The 15927-nt window shown below is 44.1% G+C and overlaps 1 protein-coding gene and 1 pseudogene across 3 annotated transcripts in view; one reads left to right on the forward strand and one right to left on the reverse strand.

The window, feature by feature from the left end:
- Window positions 1-15927, forward strand: part of CLPB (caseinolytic mitochondrial matrix peptidase chaperone subunit B) — a 138226-nt gene that overhangs the window by 72409 nt on the left and 49890 nt on the right. The window lies entirely within an intron of this gene.
- LOC116865453 lies at window positions 8357-8531 on the reverse strand (annotated as a pseudogene).

Below are 15927 nucleotides of genomic sequence, written 5' to 3' on the forward strand. Positions count from 1 at the left end.
TGACTGATGCTTTCAGAGCAAGAGCTCACTGCTTTCAGAAACAGAGACTTAGGAAACTTGTCTCAAGCAAGGTGCTGCTGACTCTATCCTTTGGAAAGACTTCAGGCAAGACATTTGCAGCTAAGAATTGGAGCATTCACCATAGGACTTGTTTCTGCCGAGCCTTAAAATCAGTCAGTACTCCCAGCCGTTGTCCAGTGGTTTACATTCCCTGCTTCTTGTCAGCCCCCAAACCGGGAATTCACTCTAAAGAGAGACCCTCACCCAGCCTTCCAGATTGAACACCTTTGAAATGAAGATGCACAGGCCTTTTATGAACCATCCCCCACCCTCACCCCCCCAGGCCAAGGCTGGTCCTTTGAGCCATTCCAGGGGCATGGTTCCTGCCTGTTGGCTTGGAACAGATGCCCTTAGCCCCCAACTTTACAGTTCGTCCACCTGCCTTTTTACCCAGCATCTATTTACACCCCCTGCCTTAATCTCCCAGCCTCAAGGGCCAAAACTATTAACCCACTTATTTCTCCTTTCCCGACCTGAACAAGTGGCCATCACTCAGGGCCTGCAGGCCTGCCAACTTCTATCCCCCCTCACCCCCCTTGACCTCTCTTGGTCTGCCTGTGTGTGTGACCAGCCAACCGAGAGGCAAGATCCTGCTCTCTTGTCCTACGGGCTATTTCCAGTCACATTTCCAAGGTCTTGTGACCTCAGCTGACCTCCTCCTGAGGGTTTCAGGGAAGGCAGAAGGGCCTGCCTTCCTGCCCGATGAGCTTTCTCAGCCTATATTTGCCACTGGCTTTGCTGCAGCAACTTTAGAGGGACACTCTCTGGGAGATCCAAGGCAGGCCTAGGCATAGGGGCAGCCTGTGCTCACGAGGTCCACACAGAACCCTTGTCTTTGAAATTGCTGAGTGTCCACAGGGCTTTAGTTACCCCATATGAGAGCTGGGAGGAGGTCCAGGCAGCTGCATCAGTCTATTAACGTGGGCAGTTCTCTGATCCTTTCAGAGGCAGCGTGGAGTAATAGAAAGGACACTGCGGACCTCAAAGTCAGGCCAACCTGGGTTTAAATCCTACCTCCCCCACCTACTAGCTGTTTTGCCTTGGATATGTTGCCTTAACTCTCTAGGCCTCAGTTTTCTTGTCTGTCAGATAACACCTGGGAAATATCACAGGGGTAACATGGGGACTAGTGATAATGCCTGTATATGCCCAGATATATGGTAAGTGCACCATGATTGTATAAAGATGTCAAGCTCTCCTCCTGACAGGTATAAGCCTCCTATTTCCTCCTTATGTAAAACTTGTGCTCCTGCCTAAAGACTTCATTCTCTTTAAGCCACAACTTCTCCATCCTGCCTAAAACAACCATCGTGTTCCCTCTCTTCTCATTTAGATCCCTCTCTCAGGAAGCTTCTCTTGGTGCTCTGGTCCAGTCTTACAGCACCACCTCTGAGCTCTTGCATTGTTAGGCTGGGTGCTTAGCACAGGTCATTTCTTCATCTTTAGGAGGTCCTGTAACAGTGGAAAGAACACAAGCTTGGGAGTCTGACAGACCTGGGTTTACTTTAGTTCTGCATTGTCACTGTGGGCTAGGTAGTTGTCATTTCTGAACCCGTGGACTTCAGGGCATCCTAAGATGATCAGGCAAATTGACCCTGACCCTGAGAGATTCTCAGACTGGTAGAGGAGATAGATATGGAAACAGGCAGTGGCAGCTGGGTGGGTTTCTGGTGGGGGACTGGACAGGGGCTCTGGGAACATAAAGGAGGAAATACCCTAGTGAGTAAAGATGTGGAGTCAGTTATAGAAAGCCTGGGGCTAGAGGGCAGGGGTGGGTGTGTGTGTGTGTGTGCGCGCGCGCGCGCGCACACATGTGCGCGCTTAAACCTTATTAGGAAGAGTAATGGGAGGCATAAAGAATAGCATGGAGGACTTTAGGAGAAGGCAGGGAAAAATGAAGGGGGAGAAAAGGGAATGGGAGATGAACCATGAGAGACTATGGACTCTGGGAAGAAAACTGAGGGTTTTACAAGGGGGGGAGATTGGGGGAATGGGTGAGCCCGGTGATGGGTATTAAGGAGGGCATGGATTACATGGAGCACTGGGTGTTATATGCAAACAGTGAATCGTGGAACACTACATCAAAAACTGATGTCCTGTATGGTGACTAACATAACACAATTTAAAAAAAAAAAAAAAAGGAAGGATAATGGGAGTTTGCCGCAGTTTTATGTGGTTGGGTTCTGAGTTCTGAATTCACGAGGACCAGTTTTCTACTCCTGAGCTCCACACAGAAGTGGACGTCTTTGTGGTTCTCATTCTGTGACTGTGCTGCTTCTGCCTGTGTTGTTGGCTAATGAACTAAAAAGCTCTGCCTCAGCACTTGACTGCCAAGTACAAGAGAAGGTTGGAGGGAGGTAGGGTAGGAGAGACAGGATGACTAGGAAGAGGAGTAATCAGGGAGGGTGGGGAGTTGCCTCCCTTAAGCCCCTAGAGCTATCTACCGGGATTTCTAGGGCTCCTCAGGGGCTTTCGCAGCTGTTTCCTCCCAGGGATGTGATCTCTCTGCCAGATCCATCTTCCTGAGACATACCTCCAATCTTGGCAGCCATTCTCAATCAGGGTTCCTCCGGAGCATTGAGCCCTAATGCTGTAAGGCAGCCACTGTACACATGGAATAACTCCTCTCCCAGGCATCTAAAATGGTACAAGTTATGCACCATTCTTGGGAGAATTGAAAAAATCGTTACTCAGATAGTTTCCTGTGTGTGGTTCAGAGGAGAAGCCCAGTTGAGGAAAGCTGCAAGGCAAGAGCATGAACTGTGGATTCAGGATCTGAATGCCAGCCCTGCCACCAAATAGCCTGTGGTCTTGGGCCAACTACGGACTGCTCTGAGGTTCTCTTTCCTCATCTGGAAATGGGAGTGTGCCACCTACTCTCTCATGTCAGGAGTAGGGCATGTGTAGGTTCTACAGGGGAGGCACTTTATGGATAATACTTGTTGTTATTAACTTCAAAAACACTCGGTGCTTACTTGTTAAAAAAATAAATACAAAATAGGGGCTCCTGGATGGCTCAGTCTGTAGTGCATGCGACTCTTGATCTTGGGGTTGGAGCCTCGTGTTGGGTGTAGAGATTACTTAAAGAAAATAAAAGTCTAAAATAAATACATATATACATACACACATGCGCACACACATATATATACAATATAAAAAGAATCCTACTCATCCTAACTTTTTAACCTGATTTTGGAGACATTCTAGTCTGACCCTCACCTTTTTTCCCACTGCTACCCCAATATCCAGCTGTACAGTAATGTCGCCCCAGAGTTCCTACCTTGGTGCCTTTACTCATGCAGGTTTTTCTGCCAGTCAGTCCACATCTTCAGTGCCACTTCCCTTCTGAGCTCTTCCCTGCTCCCTGGGATTTGGGTCCAGTCCCCGCTACTAGACTGAGGTAGATTGAGGGTGAAAACAGTGTCTGATTTGCCCCTGCCTCCTTTGTCACGGTGCTCTGCACACAGTTTTGTACGTGATGGGGTGCACTGATAAATCAATCTCTAAGGCCACTGTAGATTTTCCATTTGGAGATGTGGCACCCTTGTTTCCTGGCCCACTCGATCTTCGTGTCAGATTGTATCTGGTGTCTTAGAGCTCTACACACAAGCCACCTCTTTACAACTATCTTTGTAGTTATAGTACCACTGCCTTTTCAGTGCTTATCACCTCCAAAACACTTGGCCTTTGTGAAACCTAACAGCACTTTCCCCAGGGCTTCCCTTAGCCACTTTCCTTCTACTTACTTTCTTGGCTCTTCCTTGCCCTTCTCTCCCAAGGGCATGACTGAGTCCTCAGTGTTAACCAGCCATCATCAAATGAGTCAGATTCCTCATCAAATGAGGAAGATTCCTCTGCCTAAGGCTAAAAGCCTTTCCAGTGCTGACATCTTCCCTTGAACAGCCTGTTAGTTTGTTTTGGGGGCTGGAAACTTAAAGTTCCTTTCATTGTTCCACTGCACTGTCTGTCCATCTGGCTGGACTGCCAGATGCCGAGGGAGTTGGCTTTGCCTTGGGCTGTCCTTTGGAAACTTCACCCTCTGATTCTTGCCAGCCGTGCAAAGAAGGGGAATGAGCACTGAGCTGAAGATCAGCTGTTGTGGCCCTGCTACCAGCAAATCCTTTCTCCTTTAGGCAAATCCTTTCTTCTGTAGACAAATCTTTTCTTCTCACTAAAATAGGTAGTTAGAGTAGCTGATCCCATGGACCCCTTCCAGCTCTAGCATCCTATGTAACCCCTAGGCAAGTCTTTTCATTCATTTTTCAAACACTTACTGAGTACCTCTCCTGTCATAGGTCCTACCCTAGGCACCTGGGAAATAAAGACGATCCAGACATGGTCTTTGCCCTTAAGGAACTCATAGTTCAGAGAGGAAATCAGACATTTTAACAAAGAATTGCTATCAGGTATATTAATGGAGATGTATAGGAGGTGCAGAGGGATCATAGAGAAAAGACCTTTCAGTCCCAGGGGAGAGCAGGGAAAGCATAGTGTAGGGGATGGTGTCTGCACTAAGTCTTACAGGATGAATACAAGTTTACCAGGCGGATGAGGGAGAAAGGCAGAGGGACCAGCATCTCCAGAGGCATGGAGTATGAAGCAGCATACTTCAATGCATTCAGTACATTGCAGGTGGTTCAGAAGAACTGGGTTTATAGGGTATGGATGCAAGGCTCAGAAGGCAAGAATGGAAAGCAGGAGCCAATAATGGAGGCCTCTACCAAGCCTTGCTCAGGAAATTGGACTTTATCCTCCAGGGGGAAAGGATTAAAATTTAGGGGAGGGAAAGATTGGATTTATATTAATGTGAAAAATGGTTTAGGAGTTTCAAAAATGTTTATCAGTAATTGAATGGGTAAATAAATTATGGAATGTTCACACAGTGGAGTAATCAATTGAATGAATGACACGAATGACTCTCACAAACCTAGCATTCTGGACACAAGCCAGACATGAAAGAGTACTTACTGTATGACTACATTTACATACAGAGTTCGGAATAGACAAAACTAGCCAGTGCTATAAGAAGTCAGCATACCCTCAAGTAGGCAGATAGTGACTGGGAGAAGACACCAGGGGGCTTCTGGGATGAGTAATAGTCTATTTCTTTATCTAGATCCTGGTTGTGCAGGTATATCTACCTTGATGAGAATTCTTTGAGCTATGCCCATCTGTATTCTTTGTACTTTTCTGTATATGTTATACTTGAAACAAAGGTTAAGAAAATGGAAAAACATGGATAGGAAGGGGCATGGTTGGAGAAAGGGGAAATATTTCATTTAAAAGCTTTGCAATTGTCTAGGTGAGACCTAAGCCAAGGCAGTTGCAGTGGGAAGGGAGAGAAGACTGATCCCAGAAAGAGTCAGGAGTAGAATCCATAGGATCAGACCATGGGAGAGGAGTCAGGATGAGGTCCAGGTTCTGGGTTGGATGACTGAGTAGATGGCATGTACTTGGGCAGAGATAGGAAATATAGGATTGGAGGTACAGGGGTATGACCAGGGCTATTTTGAACATTTCCTCCTTTCCTACTTTTTAGATTCCATGGCCCAGTGTTCTGATGATTCCCTTGCTGCTTTTTCCCTTCTTTGCACTCATCTGATGAAACACTGACTAACCCTGGTTAAACCCAGTTTCTTTTTACTTCATGTCTGTATCAGGAGAACTGAATATTGCTGGAGAAAAAAATCACACAACCATGCTAAGTGGACTCACTTTGCATTTACAACTGTAAATCTCACTGTCATCCACCCCACCGTCCTTGTGAGTACAGTCACCATCTTATTCACCATCTTATTTTTATACCTTCATTTTCCTCAGACCTCCAGTCCTCTCCTCCAGCTACCAAGCCAATGACCCCACCTCACGCTTCCTACAGAAAATATATTGTAGTCAGAAGGGAACTACCTCATCTTCCCACTGCTTCCATTGGCCTACCCCCATCTGTACTTGAATGCCACCCTCCTTCCTCTGCAGTTCCTAAGACCAAACCTGCATTTGAGCTCAGGCTCCTGTTTCCTCTGCTTCTCAAGGACTTTGCCTTTCCAGTTATCTCTTATCTCTCCTGCATTATCTTTGTTACCCTCTCCGCTGGCTGATTCCAGTCAGCATAAAAATATGCTCTACAATCACCCATCTTAAACAAGAAAGCTAACTAAGAATTTCCTGAGCCGTATATCTCCATGCAACTGCCACCTCATTTCTGTCCATCCCTTCATGGCAAAAGTCCTGAAAAAGAATGATCCCTATTCACTTAATCCACTCCCCCAGCTCCTGTTTTTCCCTCCATCTCAGTGTCAACTTGGCCAAAATATGCATGCATCTGCTTTTCTCCCAAAATTGGCATCTGCCAGGTCTTCCACATCTCAATAAATGATATCATCATCTACATAGTTTTCAGGCCCCAAATCCTGGCATCATCCTTGAATTCTCTTTTTTCCTTACATTCCCTGTCAAGTCCGTCAGTAAGTCCTGTCAGTTGTACCTCTAAAGCACATCTTGAACCCATTCCTACTTTCCCATTTCCATTAGTGCAGCTCTAGTCCCAAGGTGATGACCAGCACAGCTTCTTGGCTAGTCCCACATTTCCATTTTTGTCTTCCCAGATCCATCCTCCAAATTATAGCCAAGGAGATATTTTAAAACATAAATCTGGGTCACCTGGGTGGCTCAGTGGGTTAAAGCCTCTGCCTTCGGCTTAGGTCATGATCCCAGGGTCCTGGGATTGAGCCCCACATTGGGCTCTCTGCTCAGCGGGGAGCCTGCTTCCCTTCCTCTCTCTCTGCCTGCCTCTTTGCCTACTTGTGATCTCTGTCTGTCAAATGTGCTCTCTCTCACTCTCTGTCAAATAAATAAATAAAATTAAAAAAAAAATCTTAGTCAGTCAATCAGTCTTGTCATTGTTCTGCTTAAAACCTTCCATTGGTATCACCCACACCAAAATGAAATCCAGACTCCTTACCAGAGCCTGTAAGGCCCCAAAGAACCCAGACCCTGCCTGCCTATGTGACCTCATCTCTAGCCACTCCCCATCCTTGTTCATATTTCTCCAGTTACATACTGGCCTACTCTTACCCCTCAGGTGCACTGAACTCCTTCCCTTGGCAGGGCCTCTGTACCTACCTCTCCCAGTTATTGGGATAATTTCCCCCTTGGGAATTCAGGTCTCAACTCACATGTCCCCCTCCTCAGAGAGGCCTTCCCTGAGCACTCTAGTAAAATAGTTCCCCCAGTCACTTTCTCTCATATTATCCCGTTTTTCCTTCTTTCTGCCATTTATCAGTCCCTAAAATGATCATGTTTATTGGTTCATCATCTCTCTCTTCCCCACTAAAATGTAAGCCATGTCTCTTTATTTTGCTGCTATATTCATATCTCCTAGGGAAAAATAAAAACACTCACAGCTGGCTTATGGTAGGTGATTAATAAATAGTTGTTGACCAATCAAGGAACCTGGGGGACACTCTCGGAGAGGTGTGTAGCAGACAGTTGGATAAATGGGTCTGAGGCTCAAGAAGAAAAGACTGCTAAGTTGGGCATGAAAATTTCAGAGCTGTTGGTTTCTTGGGGGCAGTGGAAGTCTGTGAGTTTCCCATGGAGAGCTGTAGAACTAAAGATACCCAAGGACACAACTGAAAGAACCTACATTTCAGATGTGAGCATGGGAAGAGCAAGTGCAAGAGATAACTGAGGGGGAAAAGGGGAACAGGAGTGGAGAATGGGTTGCTTTAAGGCAGCACTTTGCTCAAACAATCTATGAAAGATCTGTTTCTTTTTGTTGTTGTATGAATTGGTAATCTGTCATGAACCAATACTTTTGTAAAAAACAATAAAAATAAATTACTGGAAAAATTATATTTTAAAAAGGCATACAAAATAGAGGCTTGAATTTGTCATTAGGTTCAACAGATATAAAATTATCCTAAGTTGCTATAAAAGTTTCCAGACAATCCACTGTACTTTCCTCATCAAGAACTGGTATCAGGGCTCACAGACCTGTGCCAGTACATGGACCACACCTGAGACATCACTGCCCTGATGGTACGCCTGGACAAGAAGGGAAGACAGATGAGCAGAATATAGCCTCTGCCCTCAAGTAGCTTGAAGTCCATTGGGCTATTTGGGACACACAGTCAGACTATGTAGCAGAGAGATCAGAGCACTGCCATTATGATGCAGGCACCCAGCTTGCCACCGTCTCACCTCTGTAGGACTTGTGGCATCTCTGCCATCACTTTTTTTCATCTGTATGATGAAGAGATTATGTCAGATCATTGGAAGCTGAAGGTTCCTCATGTTTTTTGGATATGGAGCTAAAAACCCTGCATGCCAATAAGTGTCTGTGGGAGGGATGGGGAGTGACTATTTATGGGTACAAGGTTTCTTTGGGGCCTGGTAAAAATATTTTCAATTAGCAATAATTACACCTCAGATAAACCTCATTGGCTACGATATTGCCACTGCACAAAGCTGGTAAAAATATTTTAAAATTAGATTATGATAATGGTTGTACAACTCTGTAAATACACTAAAAAAGCATTAAATATATATTTTAATGGGTGAGCTTTATAGTATATAAGTTATATCTCAATAGAGCTGTTAGAAAGATAGAAAATCCTCCATGCCACTCAAAATCAGGAATGATTGGGGGTGCCCAGCTGGCTCAGTTGGTTAAGTGTCTGCCTTCAGCTCAGGTCATGATCCCAGAGTCCTGGGATCAAGCCTGCGTTGGGCTCCCTGCTCTACCCCCCGACCCCCCACCCCACCGCCCACCTCACCCCTACCCGCAAATTCTCCTGCTCTCTTTCTCTCTCTCTCTAATTAAAAAAAAAACAAAGAACCAGAAATGATTGGCTTGTGTGCGTGAGTGGTTGCAGGCCAGAAAGCCAGGAGGACCCAACAGGCCCCATAGCTAAGGTGGTAGTTAAGAGGAGCTCCTCTGTTGTATATGAAAGTTTTCTTTTAAAAAGTACTATTCAAGGGCGCCTGGGTGGCTCAGTTGTTAAGCGTCTGCCATTGGCTCAGGTCATGATCCCAGGGTCCTGGAATCAAGCCCCGCATTGGGCTCCATGCTCTCAAGGGGCCTGCTTCTCCCTCTCCCACTCCCTCTGCTGTGTTCCCTCTCTCACTGTGTCTCTCTCTGTCAAATAAATAAATAAAATATTTAAAAAAGAGTACTATTCAAAACTTATCTGTAAAATTTTGTTTTTGTTGTAAAACTCGTCTTTTCGCTTATTTCCTTTTATTACTTTAACAACATTTATGGCATTTCCCTATCCTTGTGAAGCTTAGACTCTGGCAGAATATAGACATTAGGCAAATAATTACAGAATTATTAGCTAATTGTCACTGAGATAAGTATTATTATTAAGGAAGAATAGAGGGTCCTATGAGAGCCTAACAGGGATCTGATCTGGTCTGAATTGAGAGAAGCCTTCCCTGAGTAAATGTTTTGAGACCTGAAATGTAGATCTCAGTTCATCACTTAACTTGAGAAAGTCCTATGGAGAATCATCCAGAGGGACCCAGTACTCTCGTCAGTGGCATGTGGGAATGGAGGGGTTCTGTGGTGGTAACATTTCAGTCCACATGGTAAGTAAAGGTCAACAGGGGCCCTCAGTGACCCTAAGTCCTTCCTCTGTCCTTGGCCTAGTCAGCCCCTCACCCAATGCAGAGTAAAGAACTGTCCTTGCTAACCCCCAGGGAAAGATATCTCTGTATCCCAGATCCTGTGGATGTAGAGGAGTCACTGCATGGTTGAGTTACAGATGAGCGCCTGGCCACCAGAGCCCAAGCTCTTCAGAGCCGCCTGCCATCCAGGCACCCTCATTTCATCAAGACTGTAATCGGCTCCAAGCAGTCCTTGGATGAGCCTGGCTGGTATCCGGCATGACCTCATCACCGCCAGCAGAGGCAGCTGGAGGCCAACTCTCCCCTGGGTGAAGGAGAGGTCAGCCTTAGCTGGGGCAGGTCTGTTCTCTGTCCAGTGTTCTCCTCCACCTGCACTGGGCCTGGAAACAGAGCTGAGTAGAATTCAGATTTCCTGAAGCAAGGCCATCTGCCCTTTGCTGGTCCAGTCTTGCTCCTTCAGTGAATGTGCTTGTGGACAGAATGCACAGAAAAAGGGCAGCACTGCAGCTTTAAGAAGGGATGTCAATCTGAAGGTCAAGGTCTGCAGAATAGTAGCAAAGTTCCCATCCTAGAGTCAGACTAGGGATTTGCCCAGGACCAAGTTTCCCTACCCAAAAGGAGTTGTGCTTCTAGCATTCATGCTTTCTCTTCCTCTACACAGAGGCCTGGCAGTGTCCCAGAAGGAGCACGGCAGAGATGCTCTCTATAGGCTTATACCATAGACTCCTTCCCAAACATGGTTTTAGAAATGAATTCTTTCATTTCTAAATGAAAGTGGCAAGAAGGAGCTTGCCACTTCAGGAATCCTTCAGAAACTCCCTTTGAAGTAGTGAATGCTGTTTGGTTGGAAGTGCTAAGTCAGGTTTAGGTGATCTGGCACTAATTTTAGCCTTGCTATGCAACCTTGAGGAGACCCTCCGCCTCACTGAGCCTCTAAAGATCTAAAACTAGATCATTGGATTTCAATCTCAAAGCTTCCTTCTGTTTTCATATTTTGTGACTTTCAATGAATGCCTTCTGATTTATCTAATTGCAAATCTGAGAATTAATCTAATACTTAATTCAGCAACTATTAAATATTTTCCTGCAGCTGACCGCCAGTATCCCTTTTCTAGGTTCCTCTGAACCTATGCTCTTAAAGCGTCCTGAATAATTTCTTTCTTAAACTTACCACAACATGTAGTCATACAGTTATTTGATCACTAGATCTCTCCTTTGTTATATTAATGTGTTTCCTGAAGGTAGAGGGTCTGGATCTGCAGTGTTTATATTCCCAGCATCCTGCAGTATCCTTAGCGCATGACGGGTACTCAGTAAACATTTGTTGAATAAATGTATTTATAATGGGCACTGGACGTTACAGGAAATAAAAAAGAGAAAGAGGCAGGCCCTTCTTTCAGGCTGCACCCGAAGTTGGCGCAAAGGCTCATAAACAAAGCACACTGAGAACAGTGCAGGACAGTTCAGGACTGAAATAAACTTACACCAAGGGCAGAATAAACGCATGTAATGAATGAGGAGGGGAAGATCATTGTTGGTGTTGTAGAAGCTTCGTGGAGGAGGGGGACTGGAGGCTGTTCCGTAGGACAGGTAGAGTTCAAACAAGTAGAGGGAAGGAGGAAAGCTTTAACAGAAATAAGATTTGCATGTTAGAGAGGAGGAAGAAGCGGGCCCCCTGCTGGATTATGGGTAGGGAGTGTGAAGAGCCTTGGGGATGAGCAGAGGACTTAAACTCCACTTTGAAATCAATAGAGCTCCTGAGGTGACTGTCGTTTGTTTAGTGACTAGTGGTTTTTACTTTCAAAATTTTATTTTTTTTAAGTGTATTTTAGAGAGTGCAAGCACACGCGCTTGAGGGTGGAGGGAGGAGCGGAGGGAGAAGGAGAGAGGGAAGCAGACTTCTGCTGAACACAACCTGACAGACTCGGGGCTCAGTCTTACACCCTGAGATCATGACCCGAGCTGGAACCAAGAGTCAGACACTCAACCGACTGAACCACCCAGGTGCCCCAACAGTGATTTTTACTTTTAAAAATGTACAAGGTAAAAATTTCAAGCAGTACCAGAATATATATAGTGAAAAAGAAGTCTCCCTTCCACATCCCTGGTCGTCCTCCTCAGAAGCAACCATTGTAACTTTTCTTAAGTATCCTTCCTATTGCTGCTGTGAACAAATTAGCAAAAACTTAGTGGCTTAGAACAACTCAAGTTTATTATCTTAAAATTCTGGAAATGAGTCTAGAATGGATCTCAGTAGACTAAGAGCAAGGTGTCAGGAGTACATTACTTTTTGGAGACCCAGAGAAAATCTGTTTTCTTGTCTTTTCTAGTTTCTAGAGCCTGCCCACATTCCTTATCTCGTAGTCCCCTTATGTCTTCAAGCTGGCAGTGGTCAGTTGGTCTTTCCCCTTTTTCATTCTGACATTGAGTCTCTGCCTCCCTTTTTCACTTTTAAGGACCTTTACGATTACATTGTGCCCACCTGAATAATCCAGGGTAATCTTGCCTTCTCAGAGTCAGCTGATTAGCAACCTTAATTCTATCTACAACCTTAATTCCCCTTTGCCAGGTGATTTAGCACAATCACAGGTTCTAAGGATTAGAATGTGGATATCATTGGGGGGGCCATTATTCTGCCTACTAGACTTTCAGAGATATTTTATTTTTCTTCCTGTTTTGAATAGTTAATACTAGTACACAGTACAAAATTCAAAAGTTTTCAGTTAACGGTCTTACTCCCACCCCATCACAAACCCAAGTGGTTTCTCCACTATATTTTTATGACTTCTTTTTAAAAAGATTTTATTTATTTATTTGTCAGAGGCGGGGGGTGCGTACATGTAAGCACAAGCAGGGGGAGTGGCAGGCAGAGGGAGAAGCAGTCTCCCCAATGAGCAAGGAACCCAATGCGGGACTCAGTGCTAGGACCCTGGAATCATGACCTGAGCTGAAGGCAGACATTTAACCCACTGAGGCACCTAGGTGTCCCTCTTTATTACTTTTTCCCTTAAAATTAATAAGCAGTCTGTGGGGAGACAGTTTTAAGACTATGCAGCTATCCTCCTCATCAAAATTTCCCTCTGGACTTAGCTTCCATTGATGATTTTTTTTTTTTTTCCATTGATGATTCCTTCCTGAACCAGTCTTTTATGCAGTGGTTGCAAAATGAGTATTTTACAACTTTCCCAACTCCAGCACTCACTCCACATTGACCACTCAGCATCTGTCATCCTGTGGTAAACAAAAGTCCTTTCTTCCACATTTATTTATCTGTTGTGAAAATGTGCTCATGGCTACTATTGCTTTAATAGTTCTGTAACTCATTACTGTTCTTTGTTACATTGTGCTAAAATGCTAAAACTGTCTCCGATTTGGCCAGTGTGGCATACCCCAATTTATTTTTTTATTTTTATTTTTATTTTTTTAGCATTTCCATATTTCCTGGCAGAACAGGATGTTCCGCTCTTGTGTCCACCTTGCTGCTGCCCTGGAATCAGCCATTTCTCTCAGGAGCCCTAAGACTTTTTTTTTTTTTTTTTTTAATTTTATTTATTTATGTGTCACAGAGAGAGAGATCACAAGCAGGCAGAGAGAGAGGGGGAAGCAGGCTCCCCACTGAGCAGAGAGCCCGATGTGGGGCTTGATCCCAGGACCCTGAGACCATGACCGGAGCTGAAGGCAGAGGCTTAAACACTGAGCCTCCCAGGCGCCCCGCGCTAAGACTTTTTAATGAGCAATTGTATTATATGCTGAAACCTGAGTACCACATTTGCTTATTACCCCTTCTGTTGACAGGACCAGGAAATATATATGGTTATATACACATGTGCATACACGTATGTGCATATACATATTTATACACATATGCATATTGCATGTACATATTTTTGAAATCCTGAATACCACTACCTCCCATTCCAGTCCATCCCCACCGGGTTCTTCTTTGTCTTCACACATTTCTGCTTTATATGCCCCTTCTTCTGTAGGGAGAATGCTGGCTCCAAACAGCGCTGGATACATTTGCTCATTTTCTTACTCCTGTAATACATCTAAGAAGGCTTCATCCTTGCCTCACCTGTTCTACTCTAGAAAACAGACCTACTAAATGGAGTTCAGATCAGGGTTTGTTTGCAGTTCTCAGCCTACTCCATCCAAGGCTAAGAGTATAGAGTCAAATGAGTATAGAGTCAAATGCTAGCTTCATAAGTTACTTGGGTGGTATTTTCTCTCCTTCATTTTTTTTTTAAGATTTTATTTATTTTTTATTTATTTTATTTGACAGACAGAGATTACAAGTAGGCAGAGAGGCAGGCAGAGAGAGAGAGGAGGAAGCAGGCTCCCTGCTGAGCAGAGAGCCCGATGGGGGGCTCAATCCCAGGACCCTGGGATCATGACCTGAGCTGACGGCAGAGGCTTTAACCCACTGAGCCACCTAGGTGCCCCTCTCCTTCATTTTGAGTGTTAATCATTTGAAATACATTTGGGTTAATTTTTCAATTCACTTCTAGTTTTCAGGCTTTTCTACCTTACCTGTTTTTGTTTTAATTTTGTTGTTTGAACTATATAGAAAGATATATTCAGAAAAGTAAAACTCTCTCCTGTATCCCTTTCTACCCTTTTACTGCTCCCCATAGTAACCCTGACCCCATGTTTCTTTGTATAAGTAAATTAGATGTATTTTTAAATTTACCCTTTTTTCCTACACAAGAGGTAGCACATGATATATGCTCTTCTGCAGTCTGCTTTTTTTACATAACCATATTTCCTGGCAATCACACGATAGCAGTTCACAGAGGTCTTCCTCGTTCTTTTTTATAGCTGCATAGTATTCCACTGTATGTTTTTATTGTATTTCCTATGCTTAGACATTGAGTTTTCCAGTATTCTTTTAGTTACCAATAATGCTACAGTGAATAACCTCTTACACGTATATTTGGGATTGTTGGAGGTGTGTCTTTATAGTTAAGTCCTAGAAGTGGTATTGCTGGGTCAAGGGGTAGATGTATATGTCCTTTAGTTAGATATTGTGAATTTCTCCTCCACAGAAGTTGTGCCATTTTTGCATTCCCACTAACAATGTTATATGAAAGTGCCTTTTTTTCTCACCTCTCCCAACAGAGTGTATTGTCGAGCTTTTAGAGTTTTCCAATCTGGTAGGTGAGAGATAGTATCTTAGCATAGTTTTAGTTTGATTCTCCTGTTATGATTAAAGTTAAGAGCCATTTTGTATCTCCTGTGAATTGTCTTTTCATGTCTTTTGCCTGTTTTTCTATAGGACTTTTGGTCTTTTTTTTTTTTTCTTGATTTTTGAAATTTCTTTGTATGTTAAGGATGCAGCCTTTTATCTGTGATCTATATTGCAAATATTTTCTCCCACCTTGAACTGATATGTTTTTAATACTTCCCATATAATTTTGATACACAGCCAGGATTGCAAACCACTGGAGTAGTTTAAACTGTGCCAACTGGAACAGTTTCTTAAAGGAGAGTACATACAGAGAAAGGATCATGAGCTGAGGACTCAGCCTTGGATGTTACCCATAACCTGAGACAGAAGAATGAACAGGAACCTGCATAGGAGATAAAGTCATGGGTGTTAGGTATCATGAAAATCAAAGTGGAAAAGAATCGAAAGGAGGAAGGATTGGTCAGCAGCACTGATTACTGTAGCCATGAGGAAGAAGAAAGAGTTGTTGGGTATGTTAATGAGGTCCATACCTCTGCCTTCCAACACTGCTTCATTCCCGCTTGTTCAGACTGAGAGAAGACCCTCCTGATCTCTTTGATTTCGTCAAGCAGTATTTCCAGGGACTGGGCTATAGGAGGTCTCGCCTAACAAATAGAAATTGAAGGAACATAGCCTAACTACATCATAACTGAAGCATAATTACTCAGTCAGTAAGTATTTATTAAGCTCCTCCTGTGTGCCAGCTACTATTCTAGCCACAGACTGTCACAAGACCTCACTTTAAATGTGTGATTCTCTCGCACCACTTTCTGAAAAGTTTCTTTTTCCAAGTCCATCCATCTGGTTTGTCATGCAGCCTCAACTGAGACAAACTTGGTAAAGTCCTTAGAATTAATTAGAGAAAAATCCTTTTGAGGGGAATGGAATCATTAGCACCAGTTAGAAGCTCTGAGCCAAAAATGGCCCTTTTGGTGTAGCCTGCAAGTCTATTCCCTGCCCTCTCCTTCCTCCTAATCTTCCCACTGCCCTTCCACTTTTATTTTTGGTGA

Source organism: Lontra canadensis, unplaced genomic scaffold (genome assembly GCF_010015895.1).
Source record: "Lontra canadensis isolate GAN:19392208 unplaced genomic scaffold, GSC_riverotter_1.0 scaffold7, whole genome shotgun sequence".
Taxonomy (NCBI): Eukaryota; Metazoa; Chordata; class Mammalia; order Carnivora; family Mustelidae; genus Lontra; species Lontra canadensis.